The 11,288-nt window shown below is 50.5% G+C and overlaps 1 protein-coding gene across 5 annotated transcripts in view; it reads left to right on the top strand.

The window, feature by feature from the left end:
* The window catches only part of LOC106610221 (zinc finger protein 827), a 108,601-nt gene that overhangs the window by 21,469 nt on the left and 75,844 nt on the right, over positions 1 to 11,288 (top strand). The window lies entirely within an intron of this gene.

The raw sequence follows: 11,288 nt of genomic DNA, 5'->3' as shown, positions 1-11,288 counted from the left end.
TGGCAGGAAGCTTAGCCCCAGTGCTGTACAGGGCTGTACGTACTACCCTCTGCAGCGCCTTGCGGTCGGATGCCGAGCAGTTGCCACAGCAAGCAGTGATGCAACCAGTCAGGATGCTCTCTTTGGTGCAGCTGTAGAACCTTTTGAGGATCTGTGGGCCCATGCCAAATCTTTTCAGTCTCCTGAGGGGAACCAGGCGTTGTCGTGCCCTCATCACCACGGTGTTTTTGCATCTGGACCATGATAACTCCAAAGGAACATGAAGCTGTCGACCTGCTCCACTAAAGCCCTGTGGATGGGGGAGTTTCCTGTTTCTCTCTCCCTGGCTCTCTGTACTGTAGAGATGCCCCCCCCCACCCACCACCACCACCACTGTACTGTGGACTGTGTCCCCCCCCCCACCACCACTGTACTGTGGACTGTGTCCCCCCCCCACCACCACTGTACTGTGGACTGTGTCCCCCCCCCCACCACCACTGTACTGTGGACTGTGTCCCCCCCCCCCACCACCACTGTACTGTGGACTGTGTCCCCCCCCCCCCACCACCACTGTACTGTGGACTGTGTCCCCCCCCACCACCACTGTACTGTGGACTGTGTCCCCCCCCACCACCACTGTACTGTGGACTGTGTCCCCCCCCCCCACCACCACTGTACTGTGGACTGTGCCCCCCCCCCCCCACCACCACTGTACTGTGGACTGTGTCCCCCCCCCCACCACCACTGTACTGTGGACTGTGTCCCCCCCCCACCACCACTGTACTGTGGACTGTGTCCCCCCCCACCACCACTGTACTGTAGAGACTGTGTGTCCCCCCCACCACCACTGTACTGTAGAGACTGTGCCCCCCCACCACCACTGTACTGTAGAGACTGTATCACCACCACCACTGTACTGTAGAGACTGTGCCCCCCCACCACCACTGTACTGTAGAGACTGTGTCCCCCCACCACCACTGTACTGTAGAGACTGTATCACCACCACCACTGTACTGTAGAGACTGTGCCCCCCCACCACCACTGTACTGTAGAGACTGTATCACCACCACCACTGTACTGTAGAGACTGTATCACCACCCCACCACCACCACTGTACTGTAGAGACTGTATCACCACCACCACTGTACTGTAGAGATTGTATCACCACCACCACCACTGTACTGTAGAGACTGTGTCCCCCCACCACCACTGTACTGTAGAGACTGTGTCCCCCCACCACCACTGTACTGTAGAGACTGTGTCCCCCCACCACCACTGTACTGTAGAGACTGTGTCCCCCCCACCACCACTGTACTGTAGAGACTGTGTGTCCCCCCCCCCCCCCCCACCACCACCACTACTGTACTGTACAGTGGTTTAAAGTACTTAAGTAAAAATACTTTAGGTATCTGTACTTTACTATTTATATTTCTGACGACTTTTGCTTCACTACATTCCTAAAGAAAATGTTGTTTTTACTCCTTACATTTTCTCGGACACCCAAAAGTACTCGTTACATTTTGAATGCTTAGCACAACAGGAAATTGCTCCAATTCGCACACTTATCAACAGAACATTCCTGGTCATCCCTACTGCCTCTGATCTGGCGGACTCACTAAACACAAATACTTCGTTTTGTAAATTATGTCAAATGTTGGAGTGTGCCTCTTGCTATCCGTAAATAAAATAAAATAAAAAAACAAGAAAAAGGTGCCGCCTGGTTTGCTTAAGATAAGGAATTTTAAGTGATTTATATTTTTAATTTGGATATTTAAATATTTTTTAGTAATAATGTTTACTTTTGATACTTTATATTTTAAACCAAATACTTTTACTGAAATTTTACTCAAGTAGGACAATTGGGTACTTTTCACACCACTGTGTCAGCTCAATCCATTTTTTTTACTCAAGTAATATTTTACTGGGTGACTTTGACTTTTACCAGAGTAATTTTCTGTTATCTTTACTTTTACTAAAGTATGACAAATGGGTACGCCCCCCCATTATCACTGTACTGGAGACTGCCCCCACTACCACCACTGTACTGTAGAGACTGTACCACCACCACTGTACTGTAGAGACTGTACCACCACCACCACTGTACTGTAGAGACTGTATCACCACCACCACTGTACTGTAGAGACTGGATCACCACCACCACCACTGTACTGTAGAGACTGTATCACCACCACCACTGTACTGTAGAGACTGTATCGCCACCCCCCCACCACCACTGTACTGTAGAGACTGTATCGCCACCCCCCCACCACCACTGTACTGTAGAGACTGTATCACCACCCCCCCACCACCACTGTACTGTAGAGACTGTATCGCCACCCCCCCACTACCACTGTACTGTAGAGACTGTATCGCCACCCCCCCCCACCCCCCCCACCACCACCACTGTACTGTAGAGACTGTATCACCACCACCACTGTACTGTAGAGACTGTACCACCACCACTGTACTGTAGAGACTGTATCACCACCACCACTGTACTGTAGAGACTGTATCACCACCACCACTGTACTGTAGAGACTGTATCACCACCACCACTGTACTGTAGAGACTGTATCACCACCACCACCACTGTACTGTAGAGACTGTATCACCACCACCACCACTGTACTGTAGAGACTGTATCACCACCACTGTACTGTAGAGACTGTATCACCACCACTGTACTGTAGAGACTGTATCACCACCACTGTACTGTAGAGACTGTATCACCACCACTGTACTGTAGAGACTGTATCGCCACCACTGTTCTGTAGAGACTGTATCGCCACCGCCACCACTGTACTGTAGAGACTGTATCGCCACCGCCACCACTGTACTGTAGAGACTGTATCGCCACCGCCACCACTGTACTGTAGAGACTGTATCGCCACCCCCCCACCACCACCACCACTGTACTGTAGAGACTGTACCACCACCACCACTGTACTGTAGAGACTGTACCACCACCACCACTGTACTGTAGAGACTGTATCACCACCACCACTGTACTGTAGAGACTGTATCACCACCACCACTGTACTGTAGAGACTGTATCACCACCACCACTGTACTGTAGAGACTGTATCACCACCACCACTGTACTGTAGAGACTGTATCACCACCACTGTACTGTAGAGACTGTATCACCACCACCACCACTGTACTGTAGAGACTGTATCGCCACCCCCCCACCACCACTGTACTGTAGAGACTGTATCGCCACCCCCCCCACCACCACTGTACTGTAGAGACTGTATCGCCACCCCCCCCCACCACCACTGTACTGTAGAGACTGTATCACCACCACCACCACCACTGTACTGTAGAGACTGTATCACCACCACTGTACTGTAGAGACTGTATCACCACCACTGTACTGTAGAGACTGTATCACCACCACTGTACTGCAGAGACTGTATCACCACCACTGTACTGCAGAGACTGTATCACCACCACTGTACTGTAGAGACTGTATCACCACCACTGTAATGTAGAGACTGTATCACCACCACTGTACTGTAGAGACTGTATCACCACCACTGTACTGTAGAGACTGTATCGCCACCACTGTACTGTAGAGACTGTATCGCCACCACTGTACTGTAGAGACTGTATCGCCATCGCCACCACCACCACTGTACTGTAGAGACTGTATCGCCACCCCACCACCACCACTGTACTGTAGAGACTGTATCGCCACCCCCCCACCACCACTGTACTGTAGAGACTGTATCACCACCACTGTACTGTAGAGACTGTATCACCACCACTGTACTGTAGAGACTGTATCACCACCACTGTACTGCAGAGACTGTATCACCACCACTGTACTGTAGAGACTGTATCACCACCACTGTAATGTAGAGACTGTATCACCACCACTGTACTGTAGAGACTGTATCACCACCACTGTACTGTAGAGACTGTATCGCCACCACTGTACTGTAGAGACTGTATCGCCACCACTGTACTGTAGAGACTGTATCGCCATCGCCACCACTGTACTGTAGAGACTGTATCGCCATCGCCACCACTGTACTGTAGAGACTGTATCGCCATCGCCACCACCACCACTGTACTGTAGAGACTGTATCGCCACCCCACCACCACCACTGTACTGTAGAGACTGTATCGCCACCCCCCCCACCACCACTGTACTGTAGAGACTGTATCGCCACCCCCCCCCACCACCACTGTACTGTTGAGACTGTATCGCCACCCCCCCACCACCACTGTACTGTAGAGACTGTATCGCCACCACCACCACCACTGTACTGTAGAGACTGTATCGCCACCACCACCACTGTACTGTAGAGACTGTATCGCCACCACCACCACTGTACTGTAGAGACTGTATCGCCACCGCCACCACCACCACTGTACTGTAGAGACTGTATCGCCATCGCCACCACCACCACTGTACTGTAGAGACTGTATCGCCACCCCACCACCACCACTGTACTGTAGAGACTGTATCGCCACCCCCCCCACCACTGTACTGTAGAGACTGTATCGCCACCCCCCCCACCACCACTGTACTGTAGAGACTGTATCGCCACCCCCCCACCACCACTGTACTGTAGAGACTGTATCGCCACCCCCCCCACCACCACTGTACTGTAGAGACTGTATCACCACCACCACCACTGTACTGTAGAGACTGTATCACCACCACCACTGTACTGTAGAGACTGTATCACCACCACCACTGTACTGTAGAGACTGTATCACCACCCCCCCACCACCACTGTACTGTAGAGACTGTATCACCACCCCCCCACCACCACTGTACTGTAGAGACTGTATCACCACCACCCTACCACCACTGTACTGTAGACTGTATCGCCACCCCCCCACCACCACTGTACTGTAGAGACTGTATCGCCACCCCCCCACCACCACTGTACTGTAGAGACTGTATCGCCACCCCCCCACCACCACCATTGTACTGTAGAGACTGTATCGCCACCCCCCCACCACCACTGTACTGTAGAGACTGTATCGCCAACCCCCCACCATCACTGTGCTGTAGAGACTGTATCTCCCCCCCCCCCCCCCCACCATCACTGTACTGTAGAGACTGTATCACCACCACCCCACCACTGTAGAGACTAGAGGTCGACCGATTAATTAGGGCCGATTTCAAGTTTTCATAACAATCGGTAATCTGTATTTTTGGCCGCCGATTTTAATTATATATATTTTTTTTACACCTTTATTTAACTAGGAAAAAGATAAAGAACACATACTTATTTTCAATGACGGCCTAGGAACGGTGGGTTAACTGCCTTGTTCAAGGGCAGAACAACATATTTTTACCTTGTCACCTCGGGGATTCGTTTTTTCAACCTTCCGGCTACTAGTCCAACGCTCTAACCACCTGCCTTACATTGCACTCCACGAGGAGCCTGCATGGCAGGCTGACTACCTGTTACGCGAGGGCAGTTGCTAGCAAGCATTAAACTTATCTTATAAAAAATGACCAATCTTAACATAATCACTAGTTAACTACACATGGTTGATGATATTACTAGTTTTTCTAACGTGTCCTGCGTTGCATATAATCGATGCGGTGCCTGTTAATTTCTCATCGAATCACAGCCTACTTCGACAAACGGGTGATGACTTAACAAGCGCATTTGCGAAAAAAGCACTGTCGCTGCACCAATGTACCTAACCATAAACATCAATGCCTTTCTTTAAAATCAATACACAAGTATATATTTTTAAACCTGCATATTTAGTTAATATTGCCTGCTAACATGAATTTGTGTCAGTTCTCTTGCGTTCCGTGCAAGGAGTCAGGGTATAAACAGCGGTTTTGGGTCGCCTGGCTCATTGCGAACTGTGTGAAGTCCATTTATTCCTAACAAAGGCTGTAATTAATTTGCCAGAATTGTACCACCACCACTGTACTGTAGAGACTGTATCACCACCACCACTGTACTGTAGAGACTGTATCACCACCCCACCACCACCACTGTACTGTAGAGACTGTATCACCACCCCCCTACCACCACTGTACTGTAGACTGTATCGCCACCCCCCCACCACCACTGTACTGTAGAGACTGTATCGCCACCCCCCCACCACCACCATTGTACTGTAGAGACTGTATCGCCACCCCCCCCACCACCACCATTGTACTGTAGAGACTGTATCGCCACCACCACCACCACAGTACTGTAGAGACTGTATCACCACCACCACCACCACTGTACTGTAGAGACTGTATCACCACCACCACTGTACTGTAGAGACTGTATCACCACCACCACTGTACTGTAGAGACTGTGCCCCCCCACCACCACTGTACTGTAGAGACTGTATCACCACCACCACTGTACTGTAGAGACTGTATCACCACCACCACCACTGTACTGTAGAGACTGTATCATCACCACCACTGTACTGTAGAGACTGTGCCCCCCCACCACCACTGTACTGTAGAGACTGTATCACCACCACCACTGTACTGTAGAGACTGTATCACCACCACCACCACTGTACTGTAGAGACTGTATCACCACCACCACTGTACTGTAGAGACTGTATCACCACCACCACTGTACTGTAGAGACTGTATCACCACCACCACTGTACTGTAGAGACTGTATCACCACCACCACTGTACTGTAGAGACTGTATCACCACCACCACTGTACTGTAGAGACTGTATCACCACCACCACCACTGTACTGTAGAGACTGTATCACCACCACCACCACTGTACTGTAGAGACTGTATCACCACCACCACTGTACTGTAGAGACTGTATCACCACCACTGTACTGTAGAGACTGTATCACCACCCCCCCACCACCACTGTACTGTAGAGACTGTATCACCACCACCACTGTACTGTAGAGACTGTATCACCACCACCACTGTACTGTAGAGATTGTATCACCACCACCACCACTGTACTGTAGAGACTGTATCACCACCACCACCACCACTGTACTGTAAGAGACTGTATCACCACCACTGTACTGTAGAGACTGTATCACCACCACCACCACCACTGTACTGTAGAGACTGTATCACCACCACCACCACTGTACTGTAGAGACTGTATCACCACCACCACCACCACCACTGTACTGTAGAGACTGTATCACCACCACCACCACCACTGTACTGTAGAGACTGTATCACCACCACCACCACCACTGTACTGTAGAGACTGTATCACCACCACCACTGTACTGTAGAGACTGTATCACCACCACCACTGTACTGTAGAGACTGTATCACCACCACCACTGTACTGTAGAGACTGTATCACCACCACCACCACTGTACTGTAGAGACTGTATCACCACCACCACCACTGTACTGTAAGAGACTGTATCACCACCACTGTACTGTAGAGACTGTATCACCACCACCACCACTGTACTGTAGAGACTGTATCACCACCACCACCACTGTACTGTAAGAGACTGTATCACCACCACCACCACTGTACTGTAGAGACTGTATCACCACCACCACTGTACTGTAGAGACTGTATCACCACCACCACCACTGTACTGTAGAGACTGTATCACCACCACCACTGTACTGTAGAGACTGTATCACCACCACCACTGTACTGTAGAGACTGTATCACCACCACCACCACTGTACTGTAGAGACTGTATCACCACCACCACTGTACTGTAGAGACTGTATCGCCACCCCCCCACCACCACTGTACTGTAGAGACTGTATCGCCACCACCACTGTACTGTAGAGACTGTATCACCACCACCACCACTACTGTAGAGACTGTATCACCACCACCACCACTGTACTGTAGAGACTGTATCACCACCACCACCACCACCACTGTACTGTAGAGACTGTATCACCACCACCACCACTGTACTGTAGAGACTGTATCACCACCACCACCACCACCACTGTACTGTAGAGACTGTATCACCACCACCACCACCACCACTGTACTGTAGAGACTGTATCACCACCACCACTGTACTGTAGAGACTGTATCACCACCACCACCACTGTACTGTAGAGACTGTATCACCACCACCACCACTGTACTGTAGAGACTGTATCACCACCACCACCACTGTACTGTAGAGACTGTATCACCACCACCACCACCACCACTGTACTGTAGAGACTGTATCACCACCACCACCACCACCACTGTACTGTAGAGACTGTATCACCACCACCACCACTGTACTGTAGAGACTGTATCACCACCACCACCACCACTGTACTGTAGAGACTGTATCACCACCACCACTGTACTGTAGAGACTGTATCACCACCACCACCACTGTACTGTAGAGACTGTATCACCACCACCACCACCACTGTACTGTAGAGACTGTATCACCACCACCACCACTGTACTGTAGAGACTGTATCACCACCACTGTACTGTAGAGACTGTATCACCACCACCACCACTGTACTGTAGAGACTGTATCACCACCACCACCACCACTGTACTGTAGAGACTGTATCACCACCACCACTGTACTGTAGAGACTGTATCACCACCACTGTACTGTAGAGACTGTATCACCACCACCACCACTGTACTGTAGAGACTGTATCACCACCACCACCACCACTGTACTGTAGAGACTGTATCACCACCACTGTACTGTAGAGACTGTATCACCACCACCACCACCACTGTACTGTAGAGACTGTATCACCACCACCACCACTGTACTGTAGAGACTGTATCACCACCACCACCACTGTACTGTAGAGACTGTATCACCACCACCACCACTGTACTGTAGAGACTGTATCACCACCACCACCACTGTACTGTAGAGACTGTATCACCACCACCACCACTGTACTGTAGAGACTGTATCACCACCACTGTACTGTAGAGACTGTATCACCACCACCACCACTGTACTGTAGAGACTGTATCACCACCACCACCACTGTACTGTAGAGACTGTATCACCACCACCACCACCACCACTGTACTGTAGAGACTGTATCACCACCACCACCACCACCACTGTACTGTAGAGACTGTATCACCACCACCACCACTGTACTGTAGAGACTGTATCACCACCACCACCACCACTGTACTGTAGAGACTGTATCACCACCACCACTGTACTGTAGAGACTGTATCACCACCACCACCACTGTACTGTAGAGACTGTATCACCACCACCACCACCACTGTACTGTAGAGACTGTATCACCACCACCACCACTGTACTGTAGAGACTGTATCACCACCACTGTACTGTAGAGACTGTATCACCACCACCACCACTGTACTGTAGAGACTGTATCACCACCACCACCACCACTGTACTGTAGAGACTGTATCACCACCACCACTGTACTGTAGAGACTGTATCACCACCACTGTACTGTAGAGACTGTATCACCACCACCACCACTGTACTGTAGAGACTGTATCACCACCACCACCACCACTGTACTGTAGAGACTGTATCACCACCACTGTACTGTAGAGACTGTATCACCACCACCACCACCACTGTACTGTAGAGACTGTATCACCACCACCACCACTGTACTGTAGAGACTGTATCACCACCACCACCACTGTACTGTAGAGACTGTATCACCACCACCACCACTGTACTGTAGAGACTGTATCACCACCACCACCACTGTACTGTAGAGACTGTATCACCACCACCACCACTGTACTGTAGAGACTGTATCACCACCACTGTACTGTAGAGACTGTATCACCACCACCACCACTGTACTGTAGAGACTGTATCACCACCACTGTACTGTAGAGACTGTATCACCACCACCACCACTGTACTGTAGAGACTGTATCACCACCACCACCACTGTACTGTAGAGACTGTATCACCACCACCACCACTGTACTGTAGAGACTGTATCACCACCACCACCACTGTACTGTAGAGACTGTATCACCACCACCACCACTGTACTGTAGAGACTGTATCACCACCACCACCACTGTACTGTAGAGACTGTATCACCACCACTGTACTGTAGAGACTGTATCACCACCACCACCACTGTACTGTAGAGACTGTATCACCACCACTGTACTGTAGAGACTGTATCACCACCACCACCACTGTACTGTAGAGACTGTATCACCACCACCACCACTGTACTGTAGAGACTGTATCACCACCACCACCACTGTACTGTAGAGACTGTATCACCACCACCACCACTGTACTGTAGAGACTGTATCACCACCACCACCACTGTACTGTAGAGACTGTATCACCACCACCACCACTGTACTGTAGAGACTGTATCATCACCACCACTGTACTGTAGAGACTGTATCACCACCACTGTACTGTAGAGACTGTATCACCACCACCACCACTGTACTGTAGAGACTGTATCACCACCACCACCACTGTACTGTAGAGACTGTATCACCACCACCACCACTGTACTGTAGAGACTGTATCACCACCACTGTACTGTAGAGACTGTATCACCACCACCACCACTGTACTGTAGAGACTGTATCACCACCACCACCACTGTACTGTAGAGACTGTATCACCACCACCACTGTACTGTAGAGACTGTATCACCACCACCACCACTGTACTGTAGAGACTGTATCACCACCACCACCACTGTACTGTAGAGACTGTATCACCACCACCACTGTACTGTAGAGACTGTATCACCACCACCACCACTGTACTGTAGAGACTGTATCACCACCACCACCACTGTACTGTAGAGACTGTATCACCACCACCACCACTGTACTGTAGAGACTGTATCACCACCACCACCACTGTACTGTAGAGACTGTATCATCACCACCACTGTACTGTAGAGACTGTATCACCACCACCACCACTGTACTGTAGAGACTGTATCACCACCACCACTGTACTGTAGAGACTGTATCGCCACCCCACCACCACTGTACTGTAGAGACTGTATCACCACCACCACTGTACTGTAGAGACTGCTGTGGGAGGGGAAAGAGGGGTTTAGGTTGTTTTTAATCATATCCTCGGCTGTACAGTGTGTGTGTGTACTGTGTACTGTGTACTGTGTACTGTGTACGGTGTGTGTGTGTGTGTGTGTGTGTGTGTGTGTGTGTGTGTGTGTGTGTGTGTGTGTGCGTGCACGCTGAGCCCCAGACAAAGCTCCCCCTCCCCTCGGAGCCTGGGCCAGAGATATGACCTTGTGAAATGTCAGCCCGCCCGGGGTGGCCCTGCCTGTGTCTCTCTCACACACACACACACACACACACACACACACACACACACACACACGGTGGCGGCAGGGTGCGGCAGAGGGAGAAT

Source organism: Salmo salar, chromosome 04 (assembly GCF_965601325.2).
Source record: "Salmo salar chromosome 04, fSalSal1, whole genome shotgun sequence".
In the NCBI taxonomy this organism is placed as follows: Eukaryota; Metazoa; Chordata; class Actinopteri; order Salmoniformes; family Salmonidae; genus Salmo; species Salmo salar.
Note: the sequence above shows the minus strand (reverse complement) of the source record. Positions and strands in the feature narration are given on the sequence as shown.